At 35.1% G+C, this 11,220-nt stretch overlaps 1 long non-coding RNA gene across 2 annotated transcripts; it reads left to right on the top strand.

Moving 5' to 3' along the window:
• Window positions 1-6,485: 6,485 nt before the first annotated feature.
• LOC145804301 (uncharacterized) lies at window positions 6,486-9,727 on the top strand. 2 transcript variants are annotated; one of them, XR_014345933.1, is made up of 4 exons: window positions 6,486-6,994; window positions 7,106-7,138; window positions 8,572-8,620; window positions 9,282-9,727. It is a non-coding gene; the product is annotated as an uncharacterized LOC145804301 (long non-coding RNA). The 2 variants fall into 2 exon arrangements; XR_014345934.1 differs by lacking the exon at window positions 7,106-7,138.
• The last annotated feature ends 1,493 nt before the right edge of the window (window positions 9,728-11,220 follow it).

The raw sequence follows: 11,220 nt of genomic DNA, 5'->3' as shown, positions 1-11,220 counted from the left end.
GTGTGTAAAAGTCAATTTGTGTGTGTGTAAATTCCATTGAAACATTTTATCAAATACTTAATAAGTAAGGAAAATAAAATGGTTATCGAACATTTTAGTAACAACGATAGTAATGGCACAACAAACATTCAATAGAGTAAATCAATACAATAGTCCCACAAATTTCTACTAAATCAAAGTAAATGGGTTTCCTGGAATCCAACCAACTCTTTATATATGTGTGTATATATATACATAGATAATATTTATGTATAAGAAAAAACACAAAACTCATAAAAGTGAAAATCTAGAAATCCCCTAGATGTTGATTTGTGATTATGTATCAATTTTAAGCAGAATATAACAATCCCAATCAAACAATCAAGACAAAGAGACACAACGATTTTAACGTGGAAAAAACCACAATTGGACACCTCCAACTGTGATTAAAAAAACCACGGGCAACAGCCACAAAACAATCCACTAAAAAGATTTAAAGGAATTACACAGATATACTCTCAATTACCTAGCGAATCCACGCCTAATTGAACCAACCTCTATGTGCCTCTTCCAACCCGTCTTCACCTCAGAATTGTCTTTACGATGAGCCACCTCGGAATCCACCAAAGCTTCAGGCTCGAATTCTTCAGATTCCACCGAAGAACAATTCTCTCTTTTGTATAGCAAACAAAACCTTTGATGTACTCTCTTTAAACTATGAGTTGAATACTCAACAAAACATCAAAGAAAACTCACAAAGTATCCCCAGATAAAAACCCTAGAACCCAAAAAGAAGATCTGGAGTAGTAATCCTAAAATCTGACCCAATACGCGAATTTATAGAATCTGTTCCGCGATCTCCGCTCGAGCGTCCAACAGCCCGCTCGAGCGTCTTCAGCAAAATATGCGCGTGATATAACAGAGGTCCGCTCGAGCGCTAGAAAACCCGCTGGAGCGCAAAATTACACATCTCAGTACTTTTACAGGCGACTAAAACTGCTGGAACCAGGGATTCTCCGCTCGAGCGGGGTAATGTCCGCTTGAGCGGACAGGCAACTTGGAATGCATTTTTGCATTTTGCTTCGGGGGCGCTGCCCCTTGACCCCGCTGTGGCGCTGCTCCGGACCCGCCAAGGGGCGCTGCCCCTGGACCCCCGTGAGCTGACCGGACAGCTCGATCCCCGTCATAATCAGCGAAGTGGCAATCTTGAAAGCATTAGTATCACAAACTTCTCTGAAAGGCACAATTCGGGTTGGATTTACATCTAAACACTCATAGCCTCACTGAAATAAAAAGTGCGAATAAAATTACAACTCAAAGGAGTTTTGTCAAACAGGATTGCCAAGAAATAAAACCTAACAATCTCCCCCTTTGGCAATGCTGTGACAAAACACACCTAACAAATAAAATCCTAAACACCCCAACCCATTACCGCCAACAAAAGCCAACTTCTTTCTCAAGGTCATGATCTGCAAAACAGTTATTAGTGCCACAATCTCCAAAACAACTATTAGTCCCACAAGAGTATATGAAAAAGGAATAGACATACGACACGATTATCTTGAAACATGAGATGGAAAACATGAATAGATGAAAACTAAGACTCATGAACAATAACTCTCAAACAACAAAAGCAAGATCATAAACCACACAAGCAATGATATGACGATGTAAATACCAGGAACATACAAGAAGGGCAAATAGTGCATAGCAACATGCAAAACATATAGCCAATCTCCCTTACCAAACATATCAAAGTGTTCATGCTAAACAACTCTTGTAATGAAAAACCAAACTCCCTTACCAACCCAAATCAAGATGAACCAAACTCCCCCTCACTAAAAGCAACCACAAACACTGAAAACAGTGAACAAGAAGAAAACAATAAAAATAATATGGTGGAGCAAGTAAGGAATTTCAGATTAGTACCTTAAAACACACAAGATTATCCAAGAAGCACAATTATTAGTAAACACAATGTGCACAGTCTGTAGAAAATTCCTCATGAAAGAAAGTGATGCATTATGTGAAAAGCATAGATCCCATGAGAAAAATGTGTGTGTGACTCTTGGAGTTCGACAAACACTAGATTCAATCCTAGTAGTGATAGAAAAGCTGGACCTCCGACAAGAGAATCTAAGCATGACAAAGGAAAGTCAAACCACTAGGAATCAAGGGGTATTTGGTGAGTAAAGGCGGGGGCTCCCTCTCAATCAATGAATCTTTTTTTTTTCTTTCTTTTGCACATTTTTTCTTTCTTTTGCATATTTTGTCTTCTTCTCTTTCTTTTTCTTTTTCTTTTTCTTTTGCACAATCATTGGTGGCTGACACGCTCAAGAGTATGGAAACCGAACCAGAGAAGCATGGAAATAATAAGGATGGCCTGGTTGGTGACTCTGAGGTAGCCTTTCCTCATGGCTAGACTGCAAAGAATTAAGGGGAAAGCCATAGAGATGCAAAAGGATGGTAGGTGGTTAAGAGACTCAACATCACCCAAGATATGCTAGTATAGGTCAATTCCTCTAGAAACGCAAAAGACCAATGTCAGAAGTCCATAAAAAAAATCACTAAGGCGGAAGACTCCAAAATTTGCTAATCCAAGAGTGTGTACAGAATGAGACATACTAATCAAAAAACACAAACTCCAAAATGAGTAATGACCACAGAAAGCACACATATATTAACATGTAATGGATATTTTCATCAAATCCAATATGCACCAAGGACCACTCAAAAATTTCAAGCTTGCAAAACCATACTAAGAAAATCTTTTTGGGATTTTTTTTTTTTTTTTCAAAAATAAAGCAAGACAAAAAAAAATGAACAAGCACACATTTTTTTTTTCATTAAAAACAACACACAAAAACCCAAAAGCTAAAACAAATAAACAAATTAACACAAGTCAAGTTTTCTCACCCAAACTGCTTTAGTACAAACAAAGTTGTGAGAATTGCAGTTCTTGGGTGGTGTCTTGACGTTGTGGTTCCTTTCCCCTGCAATAGGAACCCGTCTCGACATGGTTTCCAACTTCCTATTCCTAGGTCTAGGCAAATACACTCTCCCATGCAACTTATAACAATAAGGGCGAATATGACCATGCATACCACAATGATGACAAATAAAAACAGGGTGTACCTTCTTTTCTTTTACCTTACCAACTCTAGGAAGTTTGAGAAGTCCATCCTTTTGTTGAATTTTTTGTTCTCCCTTTCCTTGAGTTCTTGTATCATGAGATGTTGAAGCACTCTGTTTTTGCTCTTTCTTACCACCAAAGCCAATGCCACTCTTGTCACAACTCATTTGTTGAGACCCAATGATATCCTCCAAAGTCTTTGATCCTTTGTTCCAAAGACCAATGGTAGCCATAGCACACTTGAGCTCTTCCTCTTTCTTGATCATTAAGCAACTTGTGACATTTCGAGAGATTCAATCTTTTCTTTATACATGGCATGGGTTTGCAACAGCTCATTCCTCTCTGTCTCACAAGTCAACAGTTTTGCACAAAGAACTTGTCGATCATCAGCTACCTTGATGGCATTAATCCTGACCTCGGAAATCTCCTCCTCAAGTTTGACATTCTCACTTTCACATGCTTTGAGTTTCTTTGTGAGTTTGTCATTCAATTTGAATAAGTTAAGAGATTTCTTATACAACTTTTCATAAGCTTGCTCAAGCTCTTCATGATCACTCTCCGAGGATTCATCATCAGTGATATTCTCAACTGACATCTTCGGAGAATCTGTTTGTCCTTCAGCTTCGGAAGCCGCCATGAAAGCAAGGAATTGTTTATGTCCCTCTTCGCCTTGATCTTCATTGTCACTTTTATCATTATCAGATTCAGATTCATCATCCCAAGTGATGGCAAGGGCTTTCTTCTTCCTCAAACGAGTAGGGCATTCTGAAGCAAAGTGGCCAAATCCTTGGCATTCATAGCATTGGAGTCTTTCAGTGTTCCCTTGTATCTTTCCTTTCTCCTTCTTGGCTATGGAATTAATTTTGAGTTTATCTTTGCCTTTAGATTTATGAGAATGAGTAGATTCCAAAGGATTAGGATTCTTTTTCAAAAAAGATTTTTTAAATTGTTTAACAAAAGCAGCTGTAATCTTGGAATCTATCTCATAATCCTCATCAGAATCCTCTCCAACTCTATGAGCACTACTAAAAGCAATAGTATCTTTTTGTTTCTTTTTGAAATTCCTGTGTGCCTCATAAGTTTGGAGATTTCCAACCAACTGATCCAGCTCGAGGTTGTCAACATCTTGAGCCTCCTCAATAGCCGTAACTTTTGGTTGGAACCGATCGGGCAAGGATCTCAAAATTTTTCCCACAACTTTGGATTCTAGAATTTTTTCACCTAAATTGAAGCTGAAATTTACAATGTCACTCAATTTCGCATAAAATTCATCAAAGGTCTCACTATCTTTTATTGAAAGGTTTTCGAAACTAGACGTGAGCCTTTGAAGTTTTGAGCGTTTTACAGAAGGAGTGCCCTCATGAATAGTTTGTAATATATCCCAAGCCTCTTTTGCGACTTCACAATTACAAATACGACTAAATTCTTCAGGTGTGACAGCGCAAAAGAGAGAATTGATGGCTTTATTATTCCAGCTACTATTTTGGTAATCAATTGTGTCCCACTTATCAATTGGTTTGGGGATTGTAACTCCATCAACGGTAATTGTTGGTTCGGTCCACCCATTCATGACAGATTGTCAAACTTTTTCATCAATAGATTTTAAAAAAGATCTCATCCGAGCTTTCCAAAAAGAATAATTGGATTCGTCAAGTAGGGGTGGTCGAACCATAGAATTTCCTTCACGAATTGTATCCATTATCACAAATCAAACAAGATCTCGTTCTAAAAAAAAAAATTTAAAAAAAAAAAAAAAAAATAGAACGACCTGTTCTGATACCAATTGAAAAATCTAGAAATCCCCTAGATGTTGATTTGTGATTATGTATCAATTTTAAGCAGAATATAACAATTCCAATCAAACAATCAAGACAAAGAGACACAACGATTTTAACGTGGAAAAAACCACAATTGGACACCTCCAACTGTGATTAAAAAAACCACGGGCAACAGCCATAAAATAATCCACTAAGAAGATTTAAAGGAATTACACAAGTATACTCTCAATTACCTAGCGAATTCACGCCTAATTGAACCAACCTCTATGTGCCTCTTCCAATTCGTCTTCACCTCAGAATTGTCTTTACGATGAGCCACCCCGGAATCCACCAAAGCTTCAGGCTCGAATTCTTCAGATTCCACCGAAGAACAACTCTCTCTTTTGTATAGCAAACAAAACCTTTGATGTACTCTCTTTAAACCATGAGTTGAATACTCAATAAAACATCAAAGAAAACTCACAAAGTATCCCCAGATATAAACCCTAGAACCCAAAAAGAAGATCTGGAGTAGTAATCCTAAAATCTGACCCAACACGCGAATTTATAGAATCTGTCCCGCGATCTCCGCTCGAGCGTCCAACAGCCCGCTCGAGCGTCTTCAGCAAAATATGCGCGTGATATAACAGAGGTCCGCTCGAGCGCTAGAAAACCCGCTCGAGCGCAAAATTACACATCTCAGTACTTTTACAGGCGACCAAAACTGCTGGAACTAGGGATTCTCCGCTCGAGTAGGGTAATGTCCGCTCGAGCGGACAGGCAACTTGGAATGCATTTTTGCATTTTGCTTTGGGGGCGCTGCCCCTTGACCCCGCTGTGGCGCTACCCCGGACCCGCCAAGGGGCACTGCCCCCTGGACCCCCGCGAGCTGACCGGGCAGCTCGATCCCCGTCATAATCAGCGAAGTGGCAATCTTGAAAGCATGAGCATCACAAACTTCTCTGAAAGGCACAATTCGGGTTGGATTCATATCTAAACACTCATAGCCTCACTGAAATAAAAAGTGCGAATAAAATTACAACTCAAAGGAGTTTTGTCAAACAGGATTGCCAAGAAATAAAACCTAACAAAAAGTATACCCAAAATCTTACATGCATATAGAAAATTAAGGAAAAACAATTCTCACAGTTTGATTTTGGAAATCGTTCTTTCTCTATTTCACTAATAATCAATTGATGGTCTCTATGGCTTCAAAGAAAAAAAAAATTGTAATTAATATATATACACACAATAATCTATTAAGAAGGAGATGTGAGTATTACCTTTACTTTGCAGAACAGAGCACCCAACAAACTCATAGTTTATTTGTTTAAGATTTCAATCTTGTTCTTTGAATATATATATATATATATATATTTAATGCATTCTCTTGGCTAAATATTGATTTATCATGTATTGATTTCTCATACATTAGGGAAAATTAATAATGTCCACTCTTAAAAGGTTGCACATCATATTAATAAAGTTTATTTATTTGTCTAAAAAAAAAAGAGACTAATATAGAATTGTTGGTTTTCTAAAATTTGAAATTAATAAAGTTTGAAATTATAATTCTATGCCGTATAGAATCTATATAATAAGGGAAGAGAGTTTTTGAAAATGTATAAAAATGTATGTGAGATACATTTTGATTGAATGGTTGAGATTAATTTCAAATTTATATCAATGGCTCAGATCAAAATATCTCCCGCCCAACACTTCTCTCCACCTACCCATGTCTGCCTCCCCACCTTCCCTTTCTATCTCTCTCCCTCTCCCTCTCTGTTCTTGAATCTCTTTCACAGATACATCTCTCTCTGCCTCCCCACCGACCACCTCTCCTCTCCCTCGCCGGAGACCCAAACTCGAACCCTCTATTCCTGTCTTCCACCCTTCATCTCCCGCTCATTCATCCCCCTTCCCCATTTTAGGCCTTTGTTTTGCATCGTCGAACCCAAACTCGAACCCTCCTTCTTCCTCCCTTCATCTCCACCTACCCATTCCTGTCTTCGATTCAGAAAGAGGAGGGCATCGTCGTCCCGCCCCGCCGACGCCGACGCCGACGCCCTACCCCGCCATTCCCGACAAGAAGGCCCCTGTTTATGAAGATTCTGCATCATAAACAGTATGTTTTGACAGTATGTTCCTGTTATGTCTATAATGGCCCCTGTATAAAGTTTTGTTTATTAAATAATTGGGTTTGATATTTTGAAGATAATGGAATCCTTCATTACAGATTCTGCATCAACTTATGAAGATTCTGATTTGGGTTTGATATTTTGTACCCTTCTCTCTCTCTTCTTCTCCTTCATTACAGATCGTTATTAAAGTTTTGTTTATTAAATAATTTCATGTTTTGGGTTTGATGTTTATTAAAGTTATGAAGATTCTGATTTGGGTTTGATATTGGGTTTGATGTTTATTAAAGTTTTGTTCATTACAGATCGTAATCAAATGGAATCCCCTAAAAAGGTTCAGAAACCAAAAAAAAAGAAGAGGAAACATAACAAACTATCCCATAAATTTGTGCCCTCAAAAAAAGAGTAGAATCAGTGCCCTCAAATTTGTCCCCCAAAACCCCTGCATTGAGCTACAACCAAATAACTTATAGAAGTAAAAAGAAGACACCATACCAAGCTTGAAAGTTCAATAGGGGTTCATAAAGATTTGGTTTTGTGGGTTTAGAGGTTAGAAGTGCCAGAAAATTATAAAGAAGAAGAAGAAGAAAAAGTGTAATGACTCGAATTTTTTTTAATAATCATTACATAATTTAATTGAATAGTTGTTGCACTACGTGATTAGTGATATTTGCTTTATATTAAAAGATTATTTGTAAATGGGTTTATGATAATTGAAAAAAAAATAGTTCTTTTTTTGTCACATATGTTCAGGGTGAAATTTGTGTCTCTTGAGTTGAAGACCTTACTTACGAAAATTTTATGAAGTTTTTATGCATGAATAATTATTTTCTGAAAATTTACAAATTGAACAGTGTTGAGATTTGATATTAAAATCAAGACTTGAGGTAAAACTTATTGGGTTTAGTTTTGCATATATTTGAGGCATGTTTAGTTATGGGTGGAAATTTGATTCAAAAGCCATAATTTAGAATCAATTTAAATTGGGTTCATATAACACATATTTAATTTGTTTAGTCCTTTTAATTATGTGAATGGAAGGTACCACTTTGAGAGTTGTTATTATTTATTACATTGCATTATAATAAATGTTTGAAAAGTGTAATCACTACAAACTACTTTGAGAAGTGTAATCACTACAAACCACACATAAAGCAATTTCATGTTTTTTTTTTGTGTGTATATAATTTATGGTTTCCTACCAAAATTGCTTTCTCTGTATTTAGATAAGCCCCACTGTCTATTAGATTTCTGTTCTCTGTCGCCAATCTCTATCGTGTTTGCTGGTGTTGGCTGTTTCTGGGTGCTGGTGTTTTCTACTGATTTGTGATGTGTTTCAAGGTATGAGTGGCAATTTGGTTGAAATCTTCATATCAGTAGGCGTGTTTGCTGGTGTTCACTACAAACTATCAATAAAGTTTTATATTCTTAAGTGTTATTAGGCGTGTTTATAATACAGTTTTATTTTTTCACTTTTCTCTATCCTCACTTAATAACTAGCATGTTATCAATCACCTACAAAGCATACAAACCAACTAATCCCTTTTTCTTTTCTTTTTTTTAGTAGGCAGGTCAATTAATTGGTTTGAGGCAAAGGTGGTGTTGGGTATGAGGTGAGGAAAAGCCGTGAATTTCATGTAATGATTTTTTGAAATGGTTTAGATTTTAGAAACCTATCTTCATGTAATGATTTTTTAAAATGGGTTAGATTTAAATGTGTTTCTAAATGGTTTTGATTTCAAAAATATGAAAATGATAAATGAACCAACGCAATTATTATAATGGGTTTCTAAATGAGTTTCTAAAATCAATTTTCATGTACTGATTTTTGGAAACCTATCTTTATTTTGTTTAATTTAGTTCCCCTATGTAACTATTCTATTTATATCATTTGGAGAATTAATTATGTTTTTCTCATTCTCTTTCTAACTGTTTTGTTTCATTCAGTTTCATTCTCTCTTTCATTTTTCAGTTGTGGTAAGTATCTTTTATAAGTATTTGGTTGTGATCTTTGTTTAAAAAAATAGTACAGTTAATTTTATTTAATGAACCTTAGGTTTAATAGTACTATTCAGTTCACTTCACTAATTGTGCAAACAAATGTACTATTCATGTGAATGTACTATTCAGTTCACTTCACTAATTGTGTGTTGCAAACAATTATTCAGTTCACACAGTTTTCTTTGCCACAGTTTATTTTGTCCATTAACATTGATTTCAAGTTTGATTCTTTTTGTGTTGCCTACTAATTGTTATACATAATGCTTCAACTAGAAAATGAGATATGCATTATCACAGGGATAGAAACTCAAAGGAGCATGATCATCCAAAAAAGGATCTTCGCACAAGGTAAGCTTTAATTGTTTTAAAATTTAATTTTGTTTGGTTTTACAGCTTTCAAAAATTCTTCTTCCTTATAACAAGACTCTTAGTCTTAATAAAATTTGAGTTTAATTATTCGCTCCCCTTACAAAATTTGAGTTTAATTCTATTTGGAAGTTTGTATGATTTATTTGCTTTTCTATTCATTTGTTTACTTTAGTAATGCATACATATGTCTATTCTCACTTCACCATTGAATGACATAATTCAGTTGACCATAATAGTTATGTTTAATTCTTCTTATTTCATAGTTATTGATTTTTGTATTTCTCATATGTATTTTGATACGATTTTTCATGTTACAGTTTCTTTTGATGTAATTATTCTTCATTACAATTTCTTCCGATTTCTCATATGTATTTTGATGTAATTTTTCATAGCTATTGGTTTTTTAAAGCGAATTTAAACGATTGATTTTATTGCAGCTGACTGATCCGTATTAGAAACGTTGGGTTACGTTGCTTCTACATGTGTGTGGTTGGTTGGCTCTCTCATTCTAAACAAAATGATTAATTTTTTTTTTTTTTTTTTTTTTTGGGTTAGCTAGGATGATTGTTTTGTACCAAAATGTTCATTGACCTTTATTTGAAGGCATTGAAATTTGATAATGCAAAAACGTTACCAGTTATGATACTAATTCAATAATGTTTTTTTATTGAAGGTTATCCCATTCTAACTTGCTATAGTGTATATGTGTTATTTTGACGTGGATAAAAATCTAAAATTTGCTACTTGGACTTTTAATATTTCTAGATTCTTTGCTTATGTTACATTGAAATATATAATTCATTTTTTGGACTTTAATTTTAAAATTTGATATTTGAAATTTATAAATGCTTTCGCTAATTCAATGTGTAGATACAATTTCAGTTTCTTATAGGTGAAGTTTTAAATCGGAGTAATATTATCATTTTGAATTGATTTATTACCACTGAGTTTCGTAGCACATGATATCAAAAAAATTGTTGTCAGTGCCTTCAGGAACACAGGAACACACAAACTGCCATAACATATGGCCATTATAGACATTATAGATTCTACATCAACATAACAGGAACACACAAAAATAATACATGGAAGTGTAAGGTATGCATTCATTTTAGGAATACATAATAGGAATAACAACCACTTTTTATAATAGGAATACACTTACAAATACTTGGCAGTATGGGATTTGTTACATTTGAGAGGGACACAAATGCCTTGAGAGACAGAAAAGTATTGAGGGATATGTTAAACTCCAATTCCCTCTCAAAACAAGAATGAAATCAGAATCCAGAAAAGCTCAGAGTGTTGCTATAAAAAATAAAGAATAAAAAGACATCTAGAGGGATTGCTAAATACTCTTTAAATACTGATATGGATTTTCCTATATTTATTGGGCTTTTTGTGTTTTTCTATTTTTTTCCCCTTTAGTTGGGAGTGGGGATTGGTAAGCTGTGATAAAATATATATATATAGTTTCTGCATTGCCTATTACTTTTTTAAGACCCTGTAAACAATTGTCCCTTTACTGTATGTTGTTGATTTGTTGTTTTATCTATTGAATTTTATTATATCAGTTTAGTCTTATAGTTTATTTAATTTCAATCTAAATTTTGTTTGTTGCCACCCATGAGCTAACCAAATAGATCCAAAGGAGTTGGTTTGATATTTTGCTTATGGTCATGTATTGCTAACAAATATTCAAAATTAATTTAAGGTTGGAAGCAAAATGAATCTGAATCGGTCTAGGTGAAGATTGAAGAAGGTGATGGAGGGTTACATACACAAAACTGATAGGACTAAATTGATATAATTAATGGCTTTGGGTTTTTGGACAAAATAAATG

This window comes from Camellia sinensis, chromosome 12 (assembly GCF_055761805.1).
Source record: "Camellia sinensis isolate YWXY chromosome 12, ASM5576180v1, whole genome shotgun sequence".
NCBI classification, from domain to species: Eukaryota; Viridiplantae; Streptophyta; class Magnoliopsida; order Ericales; family Theaceae; genus Camellia; species Camellia sinensis.
The sequence above is the reverse complement of the archived record's forward strand: the minus strand, read 5'-3'. Positions and strand labels throughout refer to the sequence as shown.